The following is a 24,201-nucleotide window of genomic DNA, read 5'->3' on the forward strand; positions in this document are numbered from 1 at the left end:
TAGATGTAGGGATGGAGGGGGACTATGCACGATGGTTTTGAGAGCATCCCTTTCCAAGATACACGGATCCAACATAGTCTATTCTTAGGATTGACGAGTCGTCGAGTGGGGGAGAGGATGGGGATGATGCATGTGGTTTGAGGAGAGGTAGAGGGAGATATGGGTTAGAGTGAGAGTGAGAGCAAGAGCAAGAGGTGTGGTTAGAGCATGAGGGAGATATGGAGGGCGAGGTCGAGTAGCCATGGTACTACCACAGAGGGGTGTGGCATGAGGTCCAAGGTAGACACCGGGGGATGTCGGTGCAGGGAGGGTTGGAGGGATCTGGGGCTGTAGAGGTGCGAGGGTGAGAGTAGGGATGGGTGGTGGTGTGGGAGCGGGTCAGCGGGACAAAGGTGTTGGACAGGGTAGGGCAGAGTAGGTGAGGACCAGGTTGCCCGATGATATAAAGTTTATCTGGCAACAAAGGCCATAGGTACAAGTTTCGATCAGGGATCCACAAGATGTACAGCCACAGGGGCAGTAGTAGGTACCGCTAGATATGCAACCACCACCAGAGAGGCTAGGAGGATTCATTGATTTAGAGGCTCGGATGAGTGCCATGGAGACTTGGATGGGTAAGTTGACGAGTGCGCTACAAGCATTCATAACATCGATGACACTGAGGCCACCACCGCCACCAAGGATAGATGGGGTTTTGACTAGTCAGACAACCATAGTTAGACATGTCGCAACAATGATAGATGCAACCGAACAGGGGCCATGAGAGGATAAGAGTGCCCCCAGTGAGCAAGGACCTTCAGGTTAGCCACCTACACATGGATGATTGTATATTATTTGTTATGACTTTACTCATCATTATGTATTGTTATCTAGTTGATATTCATACTGATGTACTTGGTGATCTTGTGATGTTCATGTGGATAGACATTGTGACTGTTTGATGTTCAGGTCATGTGATCATTTGGATGTTCCTTGTTGATTTAGTCCATCTTATATTCATGTTGATTTGATTCTTTTGATATATTGTTTGATATTTTGCTTTATGAGATATCTGAGCTTATTGATATTCAAACGTGTATATTTGTTATATCATGGACTTATGTATGCATGTGATGGTTTGATTTGATGGATATGGTAGGAGTAGATATTGATGTGTGTGTGTGTGTGTGTGTGTGTGTGTGTGTGTGTGTGTGTGTGTGTGTGTGTGTAGCATGATATGTGTATAATGAATAATGGAATGAAATGGTAAAAAAATGAATTGTAATGAATGAAAATGTGATGTGATAGTATGAATGCAATGAAATAGGTGCAAATGCAATGTAATGAAATTTGGTGAAATGAAATTTGATGAAATGCCATGTGATATAATATATGAAATGGAATGACATTTGGTGTAATGTAACATGGTGTAATGAAATGAAATGAATTTTGAAAAGAGATGTGATGTATTGAAATGTGATGAAATGAGATGTAATATGTGTATATGAGCAATGTTAGTATGCTAATAGAAACCAAATTTAAATAAAGCTTCTACAAACTAAACTAAATTCATAAACTTCAAGATAGACTAAGATGAGCTCTCAATTTGATTAGAGGATGGATTAGGATGGTTTAGGATTAGCTTAGGGATAGGCAAGTGGATGGCATTTAATGAGGGTGGGTGAAGGAGGAGATATTTGTTAACTTTGGCTTGGGTTAGTAAGTTTTAACCCATGTTTAGGGAATGTGACAAGGTTAGGAGGGGATTAGGATTAGGTTTAAAGACATCTTCTAGAAGAGTCTAGACTTTGGATGAGGATAAAGACTTTCTAGAATAGTCTAGAACTTCCTAGGATGAGGATGAAGACTTTCTAGAAGAGTCTAGAACTTCTTAGGATGAGGATAAATTAGATTTTTAGGAAATAAATAAAGTTTTATTTATTTCAAGGGTTTGGGTTGAGGAGATATTTATTAAAACTTTTTTAATAAACACGAGGATTAATATTTAATCTTAATTAAATATTTTGAGTTGGGATTAGGGGTAGGAAATGATGGAATTAGCCTTTATTCAAAATTAAAGAAGGATTAGAAGATTTTGGAAGAGGTTAGTGGTCTTAAGGAAATTGGCCAAGTTTTGGGCAAAAAATAATTTATTTATTTATTTTGGGTTTTTTGGTCAATTTATTAATTAAATAATTAATAAATAAAGAAATAATGTTTAAATAAGCTTTGAACATTTTTGGGAGGGATTCCTTAATTAAATATTTTTAATTAAGATAAAGGGATTTAATGGCATAAAAATAAATAAATAATTAAATAATTAATTAATTAATAAATGATGATGTCATTAGGATTTTTTCAAAAAATAAAAATACTTTATTTTCTAAAGGTTTTTAGGTGTCTACATTTTGCCCCTCTTTGATGTGATGCTGCAAGTGGCATAGCATCAAAGATAAGAAAATAAGATGCCTAAGGCTAGAGCAGAAGAGGAGAGAATGGACTGCAAGATGCCCCCTTAAGAAGGCGGCGGGGAGAGAAAGCGAGGCTTGACGACTTCTTCAAAAGTACAAGAATCTGAGATGAGCAAGAAGACTCAGATTGGCTTAAGAGAAGAGGTTTAGTTAGCTCAAACTCTCACTATGGGAGAATGATAAAGGGAGAATCAGAGGCACAAGAGGAAGCAAGCTTAAGATCTCAGGGATTGCAGAGGATGAAGGAGCGGAGCGCTATAAAAGGAATCTAGGATGGGGAGATGGATGAGGGGACTATAAAGCTGATGCAACAAGATTTCAAAGAGTCAGATTGGCGGAAGATGGGTTTCGGAGATCCCTAGGACTAGGATTGTGGATCTCGAAAGATGAGGCTTGGTGGATTGATTTGGATTGGTGGATCGCTAAAACTAGGATTGTGGATCCCTAAAGCTAAAGGTGAGGAGTGATTCAAAGAGATACTGATGCATAAGCTGGGGTAGGAGAGACGGATGCTGGATATGGATGGGGGATAATGGAGATGAAGGGAAACCATTGAAGCTTTTTTTTGAGCAAGGGGATACTTCAAAGAGAAGTACCACCAGGTAGTTGAGCACTAGATTTGCTATAGGACTGTTGGTTAATTTCCAAGGTTACCAAGAACATCAAGGCCGTGTCACCAACCGTCCCAAAGGACTGACAAACTGACTCAAAACAAACACACAAGGATTGCCCCAGCATCACACATGAAACTCGAAGGAAACAACGTGGAACCGATACTGGGTAACCCACAAGCAAAAAAAAAGAAACAAATGAAAGACTTGATTAGAACCGTACGCTCAGAGTGCCCCATTTGCAGCATACCATGATATGGAAGATCATGGAAACCTTGAGGAGGGAACAAAAAGATTGCTTGGAAAAGATACTTCAAGACCCAAAAGGGAAGATTCCAAATCAAAAGGAAGCGAAAATCCAAAAGAGAACCGTTTGCCAATGAGATGGGTAGGACGAGGTACTAATGGACCAAGATCGGACATGAGGAAAGCTATATCCTGCAAGGATCTATCGGAGAGCACCTAAGCTGGTGGATCTAGATGAGTGATGCGTCTGGCAAGCTGAACTAAGAAGGATAACACTTTGGTGATAGGAGATCTAGCTAAAGGGTGCATTGGGATAGCTAACGAAGGGTTGTGCGATGTGTGCAAGATGTTGAGCAAGGATGATCTGACACAAAAACTAGATAGATACAATGGTACTAAGCTAAAAAGGATGTACAAGCTGACGGACCAAGATATTTACAAGCTAAAGATAACCAAGATAGTTACAAGCAGGCAAAAGCTCAAGATGATAGGATAGCGGGATGGTTCGATGTTGTGCAAGATGTGAAAGCTAAGGGTGGGGTGATAGCGAAAGATATGGATTTGGCAAGATGCATCCAATGATGATGAGAGATTTTGTGACCAAAGATAGCTAGAGGAGTAGGATGAGATGGCTGGATAGGATGGTAGATAGCTAGGATTATGATGGATATAAAGAGATGACATTGGGTTTGCATGAGGATAGCCTAGAGCTAGATACCAATGACAAGGGAGGATGGACAAGACAAGATCTCCAACGAATATAGTGCCCCCAATTAGAAGATAACATGCGGAAGGAAGTCTTATGATGGATGTGATAGGATTGAAGCTAGGATGGAAAAAGTTGAAGGGGCTAGGGAGATGGATGATAGCTGGGATGGTTGGCTGAAGCTACAGGAGATAAGTGGATGGTGTGAGATGGAAGATGGAGGGTGGAGGATAGGTGGATAGATTGGAAGATGGAGTTGGATGTCAAGAGATGACCAAAAGCATGAGGGTGATAGGCTAAGCTGGGGATGGCAGGATTATGCATGACACTTGTTTGCCAAGTTTTCATCATGGTACTTGTCCAAGGTGCTTGAATTGCCAAGTTTTCACCAGTGGACGCTTTATTTTTCTTTTATATTTTTTTTGACTTTTTGACTTTGGACTTGGCTGGAATGATTTTGGCTTTCTTCAGCTATTTTGGCTTTTTTGGGATTTTTCACTGGCTGTTGGAATGTCCAATTTTGTTGCTAGCTGTTGGTACACTGGATGTGTGATTTATGCAATAGATTGGATTAGATGGGATTGATGGTAGGAGATAGAGGGATGAAAAGGTTGGAAAGGAGCATGAGATGGGGATGCTTGCAAGAGCAACATTGGCACATGTTGGGACGGGTGTGAAAAGAGCATATGGGGAATAGATGGTAGACGAGGGCTTGATGGAGGATTTTTGGAAGTGCGCTTGGGGATATAGGCACCCAAGATGGAGTTAGGAGATGGGGGACATGAGTCACTGGATGGGGGATTAGCAATGGTGGATGCTATTATGCATTGGGTTTCAACTTTTTTCTTTGGGATCCACATGGCTTTGGATTTTCTTTTCATAGGCGTTTGCATTATTTTGCATTCTTTGATTGGATTTTTCCTTTTTGGAGTATGTCTTTTAGAATAGACATATGATTGCCTAGGATGTGGATTTTTAGCTTTATGCATTTTGAAGTTGGCATTTACATTGCTGTGGTAAGCTTTGGGAAGATGGTTAGGAGAAGCTTTGTGAGATGGAGAGGATATGGGAGAGTGTGTAGGGGGATGATGATGGATGATGTGCCTCGATATGTGCCTTTGCTGATCTTGCATAGGAATGGAGGGAATAGGATTTGAATGATGGCTGATAGGAGGATGGAGAATGGTAGATTTTGGGACATAGGGACCCAAAATGGATTTAGCGGATGAAGGGGGGATATGGTAGGTTGTTTTAGGTTGCAAAGATGGTGGAGGGGGGATGACATAAGATTTCTTGAAGGAGTGATGGGAGGCTGGCATGGGGGGTTTGGAGATAGGCTTGGTTTGGGGGTGTGGTGTACCAACACCTTTAGATGGTGAGCCTTTGGATACATATCCAAGACCATGAAATCCTAGATTTTTTTGTGCAATAATAGGCTTTTTGATTCCTTTCTCTTGTGGTCCTAAACCTTGACCTTGATAATGCCATCGATTGAGCATTTGAACTAGTTGAGGATACTTTTTGCTTGCAGAAAATGGTGGAAGTGCTTTATCAGATGTAGTGCAATAGGGAGATACTATTCTTAATTCTTCTGCTGAGAGGAGGCCACTATGGATGAATGTAAGTGAACCAAGAGGGTTTATTATAGATGGTGAAATAGCTTGGATAGGTGGTAAGATGGAAGCATGGAGTGGAGGAGATGCTAGGATAGGATCTTGATTTAGCTGATGGGATGAAAAGATATCCTGCAGTAGAGGAGGTATGGCTTGAGGTTTTGGAGATGGAGGGGATATTGACTGCACTATGGATGGAAGACATGGTACAATGATATCTTCGTTTATGCTTTGGGGGATGTCAACATGCTTTTGGGTAGGATCTTGATAGGATTGGTTTGGAGTGGATGGTGCGATAGGAGGTGAAGGGATGGACTCTTCAAAGGCAGCAGATGGATAGATGGGAGATTCAGTAGTGGAGATGGGTGAGTAGAAGATGGTTGCATAAGGGTCATTATGGGAGATTTGGGAAATGCTTGGAGGTGACGTGGATAGGATTTGGAGGGTTTTGACAGATGGTGGGATTTTGATGCTTGCGGGAAGTGGAAGGATTTTAAGCAATTTGATGGATGGTATGGGGATGATAGCTATGGGAGATGGAGGTGATATTATAGATGGGGAAGCTTCATTACTGACTACTTCACATGGTTGGATTAGATGACATGGCTTATCGACTGCTGGAGGCAACTTTTTTTGTATTTCCTCTAGGAGATTCCTTGGAGACTTGTGTGTCAGAGGTGGAGGTGGATTGACAGGAATAGCTAGTGTGATGGGGGTGGAAGATTGGAAGCTTGGTTGATTGGGTGATGGAGGAGAAGCTGGGATATCAGATGGCATGACTAGATAGTTTGGAAGAATGCATGGATTTTTTGGGATGCTTGGGGGAATGTTTCTAAGGCTTTCAATATACCCGTCATAGTCAACAAGATTTTCATCATCATTGGAATAGGAGGTGGCGGGAGCAAGGAAAATATGACCGAACACATCATGATAGGTTTGGGATTTCATGTTTTGATGATGAGTCGAATGGGGATGGGGTCTTGCATATGGATGAACACAGGAGCTCATGGTTGGATTTGGATTAAGCACAAATTTTGGATTGGCTGATGAAGGATTTCCTAGGGAGAGTCAAAGCTGTATGACAAACCTAAGGAGGATTGGCTGGAGATTTTTGGCTTTCCTATGGATGGAAGACTTCAAGGGCATGCTGTCAAAAAGTGAGAGTTTTGCTTTCCTATGCACTGGATTGGTGGAGATTGTATCAACTTAAGGATAGACTAATGATCCTATGGGCATGACACGAGATTGACCATTTGTGGATCCCAACCTTTAGCTCAAGGTGATGAGGGATAACAAGTGACAAAGCTAGATTACCCTAGACAAAGCTCTGTCAAAGGGATAACTTTGGTGAGGCTAGTGGATTGGTCGGATTGATTGGATAGAAAATTCTAGCAGAATGACAACAACTCTCTAAAGGCTTGGGTGTGATTTTGGATTGGGTTGCTAAATGGCTGGGGGGATGATTTGGAGAGACTTTGGATTTGGGATTGTTCTAAAGCAAGGAACTAGATAGATTTGGTTGCAGCGGGGGAGCTTGGATGATTTTCTGATGAGGCAGTGACTGCGCTAAGTATGCCCTTGAGTTGGGAGATTTCTACTTTTTTGGGATTTTGACCAAAGTTGGCAAACATTCATTCAAAAGCTATGAACAGACAAGTAAACAAAATTTTGGAGCAAGCACATCAAACACACCAACATTCTAGGAAGCTTTCTACAAGGATGAAATTTGTTATAGCTAGGGAGTCCTCGATATACACAAGGTACGTGAGGCCCAAATCTGTAGATGAAACCAAAAAGATGTCACACAGCCGAGAGGAGCGGTAACCCACTTCTCCTCTTCCACTTCTCAAGGGTATAAAGTTCCTTGAGGCTTAGCCCAAGTGACAAAATCTTGATTCCAAGAGAGGTGTCTTTGGATTCACCTCCCAATTTTTATACTCCGTCGGAACGCTGGAGTTGAGTTCGTCCCAAAGGGTGATGAAATCCCCAAGCAGGCCTCCTAAAAAGTGTAAAACAAGACCACATACATGATCTTGGGCTTTAAAAGACACACGTTTATTCCACTTGATGATTTAGTTTTTGTAAGCTATGATTGAAGACACTTGTGATTATGGCATACAATGTTCATTCCAATTTGATAGCATCGTCAGCATAATGAAAGTCGAGAGATCATCAACATAAGAAATGCGAGCGTCATTGAAAATGTGTCCAAACCATGCAATGTTCATTGATTGTTAGGCATTCAAGATTGAGTGTGAGTTTGTTTTAAGCCCAAAACAAAGATGTGAGAAAATCGATTGCCAAGCGCGTGCTCGGAGGCCCTCCACGTCAATAGTTGTTCAATTTTAGTGCCCAAACTTGAAGTGTGATCGATTTAATCTAAATTTTTGGTCATTTAAATTTTTTGATAAAGTTAAAGCAAACGTTCAAAGACCAAGTGAGTGAGTTAGATTGTGGAACATTTAACACCTTTTTCAAGTAGACCCATCCCCATAAATGGCGCTGAGATTGCAACCAATGGTTGAATTGATGGGTGATTAAAAAAGAGGTGAGTCCAAGGAACTACTCAAATTGATTTTTGCAAATTTGTATTTAACTTAACAAAGTTTCTTAAATGTCCAAAAATCAAACTTTACCTAAATTGCATGTTTGTTCAAATTTAGAAGCTCCAAATGAAGTGTTTGATATTGCAATGGTTAATTGATCCTTGGCATTCAAGATTAGATTTGTTGTTTTAATCATGCATTCAAGAAAAATTGGATTTTAATCCATGGCATTCAAGAGTGTGTTTAGCAACATGCATTCAAAGACAAGTGATTAAACATTCAAGTTTTTTCCTTTGAGCATTCAAGATTGAGATTTTGTGTGTTGTTTTAAGAACTTTGAAGTGCTTTGTTTTAACCTTAGATCATTCAAGAATTTTTTGGACTCAAAAGTGAAAATGACTCTTTGGACTTTGGTTTTCATTCAAGATTTTGTGTTCTAGTTTGCATATTTTAAGCCCAAAAATGATATTCCTAGATTGTTTTGATGCATGAAAAACTTAAGAAACATTCAAGATTTTGCAACAAGACATTTGTTTGGAACAAATAAAAAAGCTTTTAGGACAATTTTTGGCAACCATTTAGGAATCTTAGTTTTCATGAGATTTTTAAAAGAATTTTAAAATATTTCCAAATGAGGTTCATTTTATCCTTGATTGATGCTTTGAGTTTGATTTAGATTTTAGTGTGCACTTAGTGTTGATTCTGAACCTTTTGAAATGGAAACTTGAAGTTCTTTTTAAATTCCCAAAAATGAAGTGTTCCTAACTTTGCATGAATGCATCTAAAACCTTGATGTTGCAAGGATGCAAATGATTGGATTGGTTTAGTTTCACTTGTTAAAAGATTTTTTCTTTTTTGCAAATTTTTAATTTTTTAATGGATTTAAGTATGATTTGGGGGTTCATTTTAAGCACTAAAAAGAAGTGTGTATGATTTTGCTTCTTTAAAAAAAAATGGCCAAGATCTCCCACAAGAAGAAGAAGAAGAAGTAGATAGAGTAAGAAGAATATAGATAAGAAGAGGAAGAAGAATTCCAAGTGCTTTGTCCACCTATAAGCTTGAAAAATCTGCAAATACTATGAGATAGACTATGAGTTCCTTTGTCTTCTTCATGCTCATGTGGTTCTACAAAACCAATTTATACAATCCTACCAATCACAAAAACAAGCAAAATTAGCCAAAATTAGCAAATGACATACAAAACTTGACTAAAAAAGCTAATGAAGATGACCCATGCGGGGTCCCACCGGGCGTGCCAAAATGTATATGAGCAATGTTAGTATGCTAATAGAAACCAAATTTAAATAAAGCTTCTACAAACTAAACAAAATTCATAAACTTCAAGATAGACTAAGATGAGCTCTCAATTGAGAATATGAGCCATTAATGGGCTCTCTCAATGAGAAGCTCTCTTGTTGAGTAGCTTTGTCTAAATAGATAGGATGTATGCTCAAGCTTATGCTTCAAAAAGGGCTTCAAATGGAGTTGGAATTTGGGTGTGAGTGTATGGTTTTGATGTAAAATGGCTTCTTAAAATGGCATTATGACTTTACTTCATGGATTGTGTTGTTTTGCAAAGGGGAAGGATCCAATTTATAGGCAAGAGGCTTGAGGGTTTGAGGGCTAAGATGCAAGGATGGGAAAAAGCTCATGGAGGGCTCAGATTGCATGAGAGGAGAGCACATGGATTGTGCTTCCTTACAGCCAATCAGCGAGTGACACATGTCACAGGGTGAGAGGATGGAGAAAAGGGGAAGGATGAGTCAACAAAGGAGGCTCAAGGGATAAAATCTTCATAAAGACCCTCATAATGGTTTGTAAGAGCAATGAAAGGGCTTTGGAAGAGTCATTTATGGCCTAGTGGGCTTCATAAAGTTTTATGGTTGGGATATTTTGAGGGAGATGAGAGGAATTTCGACTTGGGCTTGATTAGGAAGGTTTTAAGCTTGCTTAGGATTGTGCAAATGATTAGAGGATGGATTAGGATGGTTTAGGATTAGCTTAGGGATAGGCAAGTGGATGGCATTTAATGAGGGTGGGTGAAGGAGGAGATATTTGTTAACTTTGGCTTGGGTTAGTAAGTTTTAACCCATGTTTAGGGAATGTGACAAGGTTAGGAGGGGATTAGGATTAGGTTTAAAGACATCTTCTAGAAGAGTCTAGACTTTGGATGAGGATAAAGACTTTCTAGAATAGTCTAGAACTTCCTAGGATGAGGATGAAGACTTTCTAGAAGAGTCTAGAACTTCTTAGGATGAGGATAAATTAGATTTTTAGGAAATAAATAAAATTTTATTTATTTCAAGGGTTTGGGTTGAGGAGATATTTATTAAAACTTTTTTTAATAAACATGAGGATTAATATTTAATCTTAATTAAATATTTTGAGTTGGGATTAGGGGTAGGAAATGATGGAATTAGCCTTTATTCAAAATTAAAGAAGGATTAGAAGATTTTGGAAGAGGTTAGTGGTCTTAAGGAAATTGGCCAAGTTTTGGGTAAAAAATAAATTTTTTATTTATTTTGGGTTTTTTGGTCAATTTATTAATTAAATAATAAATAAATAAAGAAATAATGTTTAAATAAGATTTAAATATTTTTGGGAGGGATTCCTTAATTAAATATTTTTAATTAAGATAAAGGGATTTAATGGCATAAAAATAAATAAATAAATAAAATAATTAATTAATTAATAAATGATGATGTCATCAGGAATTTTTCAAAAAATAAAAATACTTTATTTTCTAAAGGTTTTTAGGTGTCTACAATATGTTGTAGTAAAATGAAATTTAATGTAATGTAATGCAATGAAATGAATTGTGATAAATGAAATGTAATGAAATGAATTTTGTGATAACGTCATGTGATAGAATGGAATGAATTTAGGTAAAATGGAATGAAAGGAATGAAATGTGAGATAATAATACGAAATGTAATGAAATGAAATTTACAAATGTAAGGAAATGAAATGAAATTGTAAGTAAACAGAAATGTAATGAAATGGGACGAAAATGTGAAAGAAAATAATATAATGTAATGAGATGAAATATGATATGTGGTCTAATGAAATGAGATTTGATGTAATGGAATGAAATTTAATGTAATGCGATGTAATGTAATGCAATGAAGTGTGATATGTAATGAAATGAGATTTGATGTGATGTGATGCGAGAAAATGGATGGTGATAAATGAAAATGTAATGAAAGAAATGTGATGAATAAGATGTGATGTGACAAAGTAGAATAAAATGAGAAATGTGATAAAACATGATGCAATGACATGCAATGATAATGTAATGTAAATGTGATAAAATGTAATGAAATGAGATATAATGAAATTGGTGGTGAGCAAAAATGTAATGAAATGAAATGAAACGAGAATGTGATAAGATGTAATGTAATAAAATGAAATGTAATGGAAAGGTGATGGAATGGAATATGATAAAATGAAATGAAATATGATAAAATGGAATGGGAATGTAATGAAATAGGAATGTGATATGAAATTGAGTGAATGAAAGTGAAAAATGGAAGGAAATGAAGGTGCTCGAGAGGAAAACACATGGGATGGGACTCAACCTTTGAGATTCAAAAGCTACGAAATGAATAGATGAAATACATGAATTAGATGTAATGTGATGGACAAAAAAATTGTAATGTAATGGCATGAATGTAATGAAATAGGGGAAATGAAATATAACGAAATGAAATGCACTGTGGTATGCAATGAAATGAAATTGGATGTAATGAAATGGGATGTAGTGAATTATGATGAATGAAAGAAAAGGGGATGAATTGACATGTGATCAAATGAAATTGTTTGAGATTCGAAAGCCACGTAATGCAATGAATGATGCAGTGTAATGAGGAATGAAATTTGATAAAAGGAAATAGTGACTAGAATTGTTTGAGATTCAAAAGCCACATAATGCCATAAGTGGAATGAAAATACGAGACAATAAAGTGCGATGCATGGTGGTGATGTTGTGAGGAGACAAAGTCCATAATAGTTGAGTGTTAAAAACTCGCCTTGATGTTGATGTTGTTGTCTATTATTGGATAACCAGTCTTGAATTTGTTGAATGATGTTGTGAAGGCTTTCTTACGTAATCCTGATTTATGTGCCAACTACTTGTTTTCAAGGAACCCAAGATGAAAATGCAAACTAAATGAATGCAACTAATTGTCACTTTTTTATAAAGAGATTCAAATGAACTGTCATCATAAAGTATTTAATAAAAAGTGACTGAACATAACCACCACTAGCTCAACTATGGTGATATCAATACTATGTCACACCAAGAAGTACTAGCAAACATGAACAATGCACATGAAAAAGATGACAATTACTGGAAAAAAATAGTTATAACCACAGAAGAATAAGAATAGGCGTGCAAACAACCACATGTTAGATGAAAGACCTCACCTAAGATATCATACAAAATTGGTCGAGGTACACATGGCCTTCCAAACGAGAGGAGGCGCTTACAAGTGGACACCAATAATGTGTGAAATTAGAGGATTATTGGAGTTAAACAATGAAAAACCAAAGTTAAATCAAATATCATGACTTCATCCAGTACCTCTAGTCAAACACATCATCGAGGTACTAGAAGTACATAACAGTAGAAAAACTCATTATTTGCAGACCACACGTACTGACAGTTGTGTGTAATAGTATTAAGTTTGTTCAATTCTTCTTGGAAGGAACTGTTGTACAGGTTGGATAAAAAAGTGTGAGATGTGTCGGTGGCACTTTTGCAATGGATTCTATCTAGCAATGTGCATCGATAGGAATTAGGGTGTCTGAGTGTCTAAGCTGAGGGTCAAGTATACTTGGTACCAGTGTGGCAAGATGCAGAGGGCAGATATGTGGCAAGACCAGTAAAGAACGAGTCTTGGACAAGTGATGTCTATAAATAGGTGAATATCATGGGGATGAAACCAAGTAAGGTGAAGAGTAGAACATGGCTATCAGGTTTATTGAGAAGTTTGAGGAAGCATGTAAGTGAAAGCATGTTAGGCTCACCAAATCAGTCATAGCAGGAGGATGATGCTATTCAAGGAAGGTGGATTAAGCAAGGGCAAAGAGTGAAGCATGTTCTTGTTAGGAATAAGGTGTCTCAACCTTGGATAATTGCTATTCATTATTATTTGTTTTGTAAAATGTATTTCTTGCAAATAATGTTGATGTGTCGACATCTTGAATTGTGTGTAAGGAGATCATGACTCAAACGGTTATGACGGATTCCTATGACACGTAGGACCTATGTTAGGAAGATTCAATGACAGGTGAAGACATGTGGCAACTAAGATATTTGAGTACTGTACATTCTACCCCAATAGTGGGGTGAAAATTTTTTTAGGGTTCCTATTTTCTCGAAGAATGGTAAAACCCTAATACAGTTTATCTTTGGGAGTAGCCCTAAAGTGAAGCACATGTTATAAGCATTTTTAGGGTTATGAAGAGAAGTGATGCGTGAGAGTGTATTGTTGGTACTGTGAGTTGCTATTGGAGTCTTCTGTTGTCGCTGTTGAGCTTGCACTACAAGTGTATTGTAACCTTTTGTTGAAGATAATACATTGTGCAGGTTCTAGAGGGGTGGGGTTGTTTTACCAAAAGGTTTTTCCCCACCGGCAAATCTTTGTGTTATGTGTTTTTTTTCTCTGTCTATTTTTTGTATGCATGGTTGGCTGCAATATTGTTGTTTGCATGATATTGAATCTATAAGTGTAGAAGATTTTAATAGGATTTGCATCATACTTTCCTTATGAGATTAGTGTAGGAAGTTGTTTCCGCACTTGAGTTTCCTTACAATTCTATGAACCTCTAAGGAGCTAGTGTATCAGTATGAACTTCAAGTGTTAATTCCTAGGATGAAGGCCAAAATAGCCCGAAGATGTGGGGATCAGGGCAGAAGAAACACCCTTGTCAGTGTTAATGATGTTGTTAGGGGTTGTAGTGCAATAGGCATTGTAGGTGGTATTGGATGATGATGAGCCGATGATGCAGGTAGACAATAGTCTACCTGCGATGACGAAGAGTATGTCCAAAGTGGAGAAGGAGGCGGGGGAGATAAAATCTCTTGAAAAGTATGCAAAAAAGCTTCAAGGGATGTGGGAGACATTAGTGTGGGTGAGGTGATGAGTGGAGCATATTGGTTCATTAGCCTTGAGATTCTGGGACAAGGGTCAACAGAGGGGGAAGCAAGCAGTGTAAATGTGGAGGAGCCATGGCTAGAGGTAGGTAGTGGAAATCAAGCATCAAGTGATGTGGAAGAATTACAAAGAATGTTGGCCACAAAGAGAGTCTGAGTTGAGAATGCAGAACAAGAAGTCACATTTTTATTGGGATTGATGGAGAAGGTGTGGGAAGATTGAGCACAAATGGAGGCAAGACGGCTCCAAGCGGTGGTGGATATGGAGCAGGCATGGGTTTAATCATTAGAAGAGGAACTGTGTGTGGAGTAATCGTGAGTGGAGGGAAATGATGTGGGGATGTGGGCAGAGTGGTCATGGGCTCAGAGGTTGTATGAATCTCTAAAGATAGCACAAGTGGGTTTAAAGAGTGCGCAATTTGAGATGGTATTACTGTAGTCATAGCCCGAGTCATTTAGGGAGGTGATTGCAAAATCAAACTCCTTGTCATTGAAGCTGCATGAGTGGTTAACATTGAGTGAGGCAAAGGTGAGATAGTTGCAACAATGGTTGGGCAAGGCAAAAGCAGACGTGGGGCATTGGCGAATGACAAATGGCGACTGATCAAATGCAGTAGGAGCGAGATGTGGCCTAATGAGAGATCACTACATCGAGAGTAAACAAGATGGTGGAGAATGTGTTAATGGAAATGCACCGAATGGTGAAGGTACACCAAGAAGTCGCTTATTATATGGGACGTTATCATCAGGCATTCCCAAATGAGGACCGGTGAGAGACGCAATTTATGGATAGGGAATTTACACAACTATTGAATGTGTAATTACGCAGTGGTAGGTTTTCGATTCCCATGGACATGGTGTGGGTACATAGAGGACTGACGCCAAGGGCTTCTTCATTTGGAGTTGGATCAGAAGAAACACCATTGATTGGACACCCTATCTTGCCACCTCCCCCAGGGAGACTAGAATAAATAATCTGCCAGATGCAATTTGAGTGTAATTTAGTCATTGTTATCATAGTAGAATAAAAGTTGTGTTTGTTGTTGTGGCAAGAAACAAGACAATTGATGTTGATTGTAATGTATTGGCATGTTTGTTCTTGGTATTTTTGGAACGTATTTGGATGTTTTTAGTGTTTTGAAGAATATGTGAATTTTTTTGGGATTTTTGATATATATTTGAATGTTTTTATATTTTTGACAAATATTGGAAAGGTTTCAATCTCTGTAAAAGTGGGAATAGTATGATCTGTAGAGTAAGGAAAACCTTTACTGGTATGCAGGGAACTAAATGTCTAGGTGGGCTCTCAATGAAAGATGAGTACAAATTTGTGTAACATTTGGAGAGTTGTGACATTTAATACATAATTATATGTATATTAATAGCCTGTATTGATAATTATAAGACCAAAGTTGGGATTTTTCTCTAGGTGTGTGTCGAAACAGATGCTCATGAGGCCTATGAAAAGGCGTTAGGGCCTTTTGAGGGCTTAAAAGGGCACTACAGGGCTTTGGAAAAGGTGTTTTGACATATAAAGGCATTTGGGGGCCCAAAAAGGACATCTAGGCCTTGAAAAAGGCAGAATAGGGCCTTGAAAAAGGTGCTTTGGCCTAAAAAGGCATTTTGGGGGCCCAAAAAGGACACTTAGGCCTTTAAAAAGGAAAAATAAGGTCTTGAAAAAGGTGCTTGAGGGCCCTAAAAAAGGTGTTTGGGCCTAAAAAGGTGCTTGAGGGACGTAAAAAAGGTGTTTGGGCCTAAAAAGGCGCTTGAGGGGCCTGAAAAAGGTGTTTGGGTCAAAAAAAAAAGGAGAGGGGGATGGTAATCTCTCAAACTTAGGCTTACTTATTTTGTGCCCCCTATTAGGTGATGATGAAAGAGGCCAAAGGATATATGGGCTTCCGAGATAACATTGATATATTTGTTGAAGGGGTTTAGAACAACCGTGGCCACTGCAATATAAACAAGATTAATATTTCATTAGGAAGTTTTGTTCTTGATGAGAGGAAAGAAGAGAGAACTCTGACGGTGCCTCTTATGCTATTTGCATTGTGCCAGATTTTCCAAACCCTAGCGAGATGTTTTAGGACATAATTACGCTACTTCTTAATATCATTGAAGCACTCTTATTGTTTTGCCAGAGGTGATGGAACCATAAAATATTTAAGTAGTTTTCAATATAGTGGGCCTCACCATTGATTTCATATAAGACCAGTTGAGGTACATGTTGGGCGGTCATTTTGCACGAGTTCAATGGCAGGAATCCACTGCGTAATTCCTCTCTTGAAAAGCTCATCTTTTTGGCATCAACTCCAAAGTTTAGTATTTGTCTTGCGATGTACCAAAATCAACTCAATTGAAGATAAATGTGATTGTTCATGCGGAGGCTTTTGCTGGTTCTATTATGATCTCATAATGAAGTAAAATCCATTCGCTGTCTCAAAATAACACACAAAAGAACAATGTTTTTGTATTTTCTATTTTTTCAATGAATGCAATTCTAACAATGCAACTAAAATGAGTTCTTATTCTAACAAGGGGTTAGCAAAGAAAATATCAAAATTGAAAGCAAATAACATAAAATTGAAATAACGTGAAATTGAAAATCTTAAGCAGACATAAACTACAGAAAACAACATGCTGCGAGTTAAAATTTTGAAAAAATCGATAGAAAACCAATGAAAATAGGAGTAGCACTTCCTAGAATCCACTAATGCAATCGTCGGTGAGAAACTTTAACAATCACATGATATTTCACCTTTCATCAAATCGCAAGGCCACGAAAAGTGTGCTCATGCGAGACAAAAGGCTATGCAGGCATAATTTGTGATCTCTTCTCAAGCTTGTTACATTAGCGAAATTCGTAAATCTGTAGCAAACACCAGAACTAAAAGATCACACAACCAAAAACAACGTAATAAACCTTTGGCTCAATCACAATCTCATGATTAACATTCACAAAAATATGACACATTCAGGCAAGAATCACTACTCTCCAAATGTAAGCACCAAAAGCATAATTTTATTGCATAATAACGGCGACCTTTGTTACATATTACAATGGGGTATTTATGAGAAATCGTCTCCTCAATTTGTGTTGAGAGTGAGAGATATTCTTCATGCAATAAAATTCTTTTAAAACATTAAAGAAAACTAAATATATACAGACTACCAATTAATCTGGTGCTTAGAGGGATTCCATCCATATTTTATTCATTAATTGGATGCATAAGCCCTTTACATGTCAAAAATAAAGAAAACATGAGAGAGAAAGTAAGAGGAAGCCTTTAGTCAAAATAGGACCATTTGGAGGTGTCAAAAATAGATGTTGGTCCTTCACTAAGCATGTCTCAAAGTTAAACTACCGTCATAATGTGTTCTCGATGCATGAAAAGCATTATTCTTGGAACAAGTAGTTAACTGTCAGCACACCTCTGAATTGCGGAGTTGCGCACCTACAAAGCTGTAGACCTGCACACCTCGGAAGCTCAATTCACCAAGAAAAATCAAAGTTCTCAAATTTGAAAATGGTTTCTAGGTTTTGCTCAAATGGGGTTTTAAATCACTTTTTGTGTACATTCTTTGCCCCCTTTTGATGATTTATACCCTCTTTATGGCCAATCACTTTCATAAACTTGAACTCCTTCTGCTTCTTCAATCTAAAATCCCAAGGCACCTACGTTGAATCTTGTCATTAATAGCTGCATAAGATGAGGAACCTGTTCTGCTTCATGTGTTCAACCTTTGTATCTTCGACCTTTGTTTTCTCTCCAATTGCCCTATCCTTCCTAGCGAGAAACCAAGTGATCCAGATTATTAGGACAACTTCCTTTTGAATGGAACCCAAATGGATGGATTCTCCATGACTTGGTTATTGCATGGTTTGATATATGTGTAGAATACTCACAAATAGACATTTCCTCAGTCAAGCTTGAGACCAAATTGAGCACTCTATCCATCTCTTCTAATGACAAATCTTGTTTTGACAGAGGTATCTTATCATTGTTCAATAGGGAATCAATATCACAATAGGAAGAATTGATATCTTCTCCTTGATGACTTTCTGATTCAAAAATCTCACCAACCTCTAGATCCTCTACATTTTCATCACCTTTTGCAACTTCGTGGAGTTTTGGAACTTCAAAATTTTCCACAGCCTCAAAATTTCTTGGCATATCCACACTTATAGAGACATCAACACTTGGAAGAATTTCTTCATTGAATGGGAACACAAACTTCTCTTGACCATCTTCATCATTTAGTCCTTCTGTAGATTTATCATATGATTTAAACATCATTGCACTAAACTACAAAGGTTGTTTCTCCATGATTTGGGGAGGCTGATCTGAAACATCATTGTACCCATATCCATTTTCACTTAGTCTCATACCTCTAATACCATTATTCTCATTGTTGATATTATTGTAAAGGCCAAAATTTCCGCTCTGATTTTGAGAATAATAATTCTAGGCATAAAGTTGTCTTGGATGATTGCCTTGGTTTCTTGAGGAATTCAACTTTATTCTCACAAGTTCACTGGATAAAAGAGACATCGTCTCCTTCATGGCCTTAATCTCTCTAGCCATATTGTTTTCTGCTTCAGCGGATGCAGTTGCCTTCTTCTCAAAGAAAGCAGTCTTTTGAGACTCATATCCTGAATATGTAATTGTTGGCATTGGAGCCGTAGTAACTTGATTCGTGAATGTAACAACCTCTTTGAAGACCTTTTCAATGGTATCAATGTCTCTAGGTGGGAGCCTTCTTAGAAAAATAGAAGTTAATGAATCCATTGTTCCAAAATAGACCTGGATGGCAGCCTCTTGTGGTATAATGTAAGGAAATTCCATTCTTTGATACATCCTATAGAAGCGATGATTAAACTGTGAAATACAATCGTGAGGATCCCTCTTAATTGAGATGAACTAATGATGTAGGATAGCTAGATCAATATAGATCTTGAATTGTTCTAGAAACTTACTCTCAAAAGAGTTCCAATCCCTTATTGATGCTGGTGGCAAATTAAGGTACCAATTGAATGCCATTTCCCCTAAACTGCAAGGAAAAAAGTGGCATACCACATCCATATGCTAAATCTGGTTTCGATTAAAAATCTCCTTGAAAATTTTAATATGATCTTCTGTTGTTCATGATTCTCCATAGATGAATCGTGGGCAAAAAAATTTCAGGATTTTTGGGCAATTCATGTAATGGTCTAGTTAGGTTCAAAGGTGAACTTTGGGCATTGAAGAAAGACATGGTGCATAATGATGAAAATGTGTGAAGTATAATATAAAGCGAATGATGATGTTGGAATGTGTAATGTGAACGGGTGGAATACTTGGTATCCCTTTATCACTTCGTGGTTTGCGGAAGTGGGTAAGCTCAAGAAACTCGTGTGCACTTGGTGAAGATCTTAATGCTCGCTAAAATGGGGATTGTGGATCAAAACCCTTCAATTTACATCAATTCTAGAAAAGGTGCACCTCTACAGAAGTACACTTTCTCATTTTTTTGAATTTTGCACACCACAGAGTTTTGCGAACCTGCGTAGCTGTGGACCTGTGTAGCTACAGACCTGCAAAGCTAGGGACCTGAATTTCACAAAAACTCAAAAAAAATTCTGAACTTGTGTGAAGCGTATATTTTGTAGAAGTGTAAAAATTATGAAACTTTGACAAATTTCTTTCCTTTTCGGGAGTCTAAATGGCCCTGCTTCTAGCGCCATTTCTATTGGGCGATCATTTTGCACAAGGTCAATGGCAGGGATCCATTGTGTAATTTCTCTCTTGAAAAACTAATCTTTTTGGGATCAACTCCAAGGTTTAGTATTTGTCTTGCAACGTACCAAAATCCACTCAATTGAAGATAAATGTGATTGTTCATGAGGAGGCCTTTGTTGGTTCTATTATGATCTTGGAATGAAGTAAAATCTATTCACTATCTCAAAATAACACACAAAAGAACAATATTTTTGTATTTTCTATTTTTTCAATGAATGCAATTTTAACAATGCAACTAAAATGAGTTCCTATTCTAACAAGGGGTTAGCAAAGAAAATAATGAAACTGAAAGAAAATAACATTAAATCGAAATAACGTGAAATTGAAAATCCTAAATGGACATAAACTACAAAAAACAACATGCTACAAGTTAAACTTTCGAAGAAATTGGTAGGAAAATAATGAAAACAGGAGCAACGCTCCTAGAATCCACTGATGCAATCGTCGATGAGAAACTTTAACAATCGTATGATATTTAACTTTTCATCAAATCGCAAGGCCACAGAAAGTGAGCTCATGTGAGACAAAAGGCTATGCAGGCATAATTTGTGATCTCTTCTCAAGCTCATTATGTCAGCGAAATTTGGAAATCTGTAGCAAACACCAAAACTAAAAGATCACACAACTAGAAACAATGCAATAAACCTTTGGCTCAATCACAATCTCATGAATAAAATTCACAAAAATATGACACATTTAGGAAAGAATCACTACACTCCAAATAAGAGCACCAAAAACATAATTTTATTGCATAATAATGGCAGCCCTTGTTACATATTACAATGGGGTATTTATAAGAAATCGTCTCCTCAATTTGTGTTGAGAGTGAGAGATATTCTTCATGCAATAAAATGCTTTTAAAACATTAAAACAAACTAAATATATACAGACTAACAATTAATTTGGTGCTTAGAGGGATTCCATCCATATTTTATTCATTAATTGGATGCATGAGCCCTTTACATGTCAAAAACAAAGAAAACATGAGAGAGAAAGTAGGAGGAAGCCTTCAGTCAAAGTAGGAACATTTGGAGGTGCCAAAAAATAGAAGCTGGTCCTTCACTAGGCGTGTGTCAAAGTTAAATTGTCATTAGAATGCATTCTTGATGCATGGAAAGTGCTATTCTTGGAATAAGCAGTTAACTATCGACGCACCTTTGAATTGCGAAGTTGCGGAGTTGCGGACCTTCGCACCTTGGAAGCTCAATTCGCCAAAAAAAAAATCAAAGTTCTCAATTTTGAAAATGGTTTCTAGGTTTTGCTCAAATGGGATTTTAGATCATTTTTGTATACATTCTTTGCCCCTTTTTGATAATTTATACCCTCTTTATGGCCAATCACTTTCATAAACTTGAACTCCTTCTGCTTCTTTAAATTTAAAATCCCAAGGCACCTGCATTGAATCTTGTCATTAATAGCTGCATAAGATGAGGAACCTGTTCCACTTCATGTGTCCAACCTATGTATCTTTGACCTTTGTCTTCTCTGCAATTGCCCTATCCTTCCCAGCGAGAAACCAAGTGATCCAAATTATCCAAAATGATCAAATGTTTGAAACTTTTTCATATTTTTTCTCAAGTTTTTTCTAGGCATTTTTTAATGGCTTTTTTGGAGATCTTCTGCTCAAAATTTCAAGTCAAAATCTTCGTTGGTCCCTAAAATTGGGCAGCCAAAGACTCACTATTTTAGGGATTGAAATTAGATCTTCAATTCTTCTTTCTAGCAGTGTAAACGGTTCTGCATTCCGAGCTCTAGGTCAAAAGTTATGACCCCAACAAGTTGAGGATGCCTTTTTTACCTACACAAAGAAGCAAATATTAGTCTGTAGAGTTGAAAATTACTTAATTAAGACACACCCTAATGACACCAAAACAAAAACCCTAAAAACTAGTTACTTGAAAATACCAAACAAAACCTTAATTTGAACCTTAGAAAGCACAAAAAAAAAAAAAAAAAAAAATTAGCACACTTGGCGCACCTAATAGGTGCGCCTGATGCACTATTTCTTTTTGCAAAAGTTCATGTGTCTGAGAGGTGCGCACGATGCGGGATGCATGGTACGCACAAGTGGGCATCTGGCGAAGCACGCGTGACACTTGTGAAGCACGCACAACACTTTATGAAGCACGCGCAGTGCATTTTTTTTTGTGATTTTTATATTTTTTATGACTTTTTTTATCTTTTGAATTTTTGGGTTTTTTCGATTTTCAAGTTTTTACTCTTTCGATTCTTTGAATTTTTTAGATCTTGAATTATGAATCTAGGGATCCGAAAAAATGTAGGGGGTCCCCTTTCCTAGTAGGGAATGGGGCGTGCGTTGTGAAACCACAACAATACATGAACCTGCCCCGAATGAGCAACAGTTATAGACGAACACCAATCCAACATGAAATCTATAGATCATCGGTTTGAAAAATACATCAATAACTTATGCATAGTTTGTTTTGAGTTGAAGTGAGCCACGTTTGACAAGAACTTTGGGATGTTAATTTTTTGGATATTTCGGCTGAGTTATTCAAATATGACCTCCTTTTGAATGTTTTTGGCAAATTTTGACAATCTTTGAATTGTTTTGATAATTTTTGACAATTTTTAAATTTTTTTGGTAATTTTCGACAATTTTTGAATTTTTTTGGTATTTTTTTATAGTGTTTGAATGTTTTTGATAATTTTTAATAATTTTAAAATTTTTTGGTAATTTTTGACGATGTTTGAATGTTTTTTATAATGTTTGACAATTTTTGAATTTTTTTGGTAATTTTTTACCATTTTTGAATTTTTTTAGTAATTTTTGAAAATGTTTAAATTTTTTTTGTAATTTTTGACCATTTAAAAAAAATTTGGTAATTTTTGACAATGTTTGAAATTTTTTGATAATTTTTGACAATTTTGGAATTTTGGCGAGAGTGGAATGAGGATGTGAGTGAGATTTGTTGGAATACGGGGATAATTGAGACCGTGTGGAGGCACCTAAAGAATCAAGGAGACCAAAAGGGGCCAAAAGTGGGCTTGGATAGCTATATGTGAGACGTGGGAGGCAAAGAGGAAATTTGGGATGTCAAATGGATTTGAATGAAGGCTAAAATGGACATTGGGGATTATTAGTTGTGGCAGATAGCTGAGATGTGCATTGATTTTCCTAAAATTCATGTCTATGGTATCTCAATACATAATTTGACTCCATGTTTCTCCTGATTTGTTGTTCTCCCCTTTGTTGTTGTGCTATTGATTGTCTTTGTTGCTGTGAACTGCGCTGGATGTTAAAGAACCTCTGAACTGTAACGCACAAGTGTTTCTCAATTGGGTATGTGTGAAATTGACTCAATTATGCTAGGTAAGCCTCAAACAAGCAAAATTTGTCTCTGAAGAAGTTGCTTGAGTGTTGTCTTGATTGTCTTTTGACATTGAAGGACTTGTGTTGTTTAAGGATGTCCAAAGTTGCTATCTCTCATTCCTTTTCAAACCAAAGGTGGCATTTCTTACTTCTTTTGTACCATTATTTATTTTTTTTTTTTTGTGTTTTTTTTTTTTTTGGTGTATTTTTGGTAATGAGGTGTTTCTCAAAGCTCTCAGACATGAAACCTTTTGAGATGGATGCTATTGATGGGCTCTACTAGGTTTGTGCCATCACAATCTGAAGGTTTGTAAGTACCAATCCCGAAAGACTTTGTGATAATGTAAGGACCGATCCAATTGCCCTCCCGCTTTTCTTTCTTTTCCCTAGCAGCTTGGTTATTAGGGTTTTCTTGGAGCACTAGGTCACCAATCTAAAAAACATGGGGTTTGATATTTTTGTTGTAATGTTTTGATAACCTATTCTGATACACTTTGAGGTGTTCATGTGTTGCACGTTGATGTTCTTCTAATAATTCTAGTTGCTCTAGACGGGCCACTCTGTAATCCTCATTGGATAAGATGTCACGAAGAGTAACTCTTAAGGGTGGGATCTCAACCTCTAAAGGAAGAATAGCTTCACAACCATAAACCAAGGAGAAGGGTGTTGTGCCTGTAGGTGTCCTAACACTCGTCCTATAGGCCCAGAGGGTGGGATTCAGTTGTAAATTCCAATCTCTACCGATATCATTGACAGTTCTT

The 24,201-nt window shown here is 37.4% G+C and overlaps 1 pseudogene; it reads left to right on the top strand.

Annotated features, from left to right (window-relative positions):
* The first annotated feature begins 355 nt into the window (after positions 1-355).
* LOC149580355 (putative wall-associated receptor kinase-like 16) overlaps positions 356-24,201 on the top strand; it is a 124,574-nt pseudogene continuing 100,728 nt past the window's right edge.

Source organism: Cupressus sempervirens, chromosome 1 (genome assembly GCF_028749045.1).
Source record: "Cupressus sempervirens isolate cs-2001-9-10 chromosome 1, ASM2874904v1, whole genome shotgun sequence".
NCBI lineage: Eukaryota > Viridiplantae > Streptophyta > Pinopsida > Cupressales > Cupressaceae > Cupressus > Cupressus sempervirens.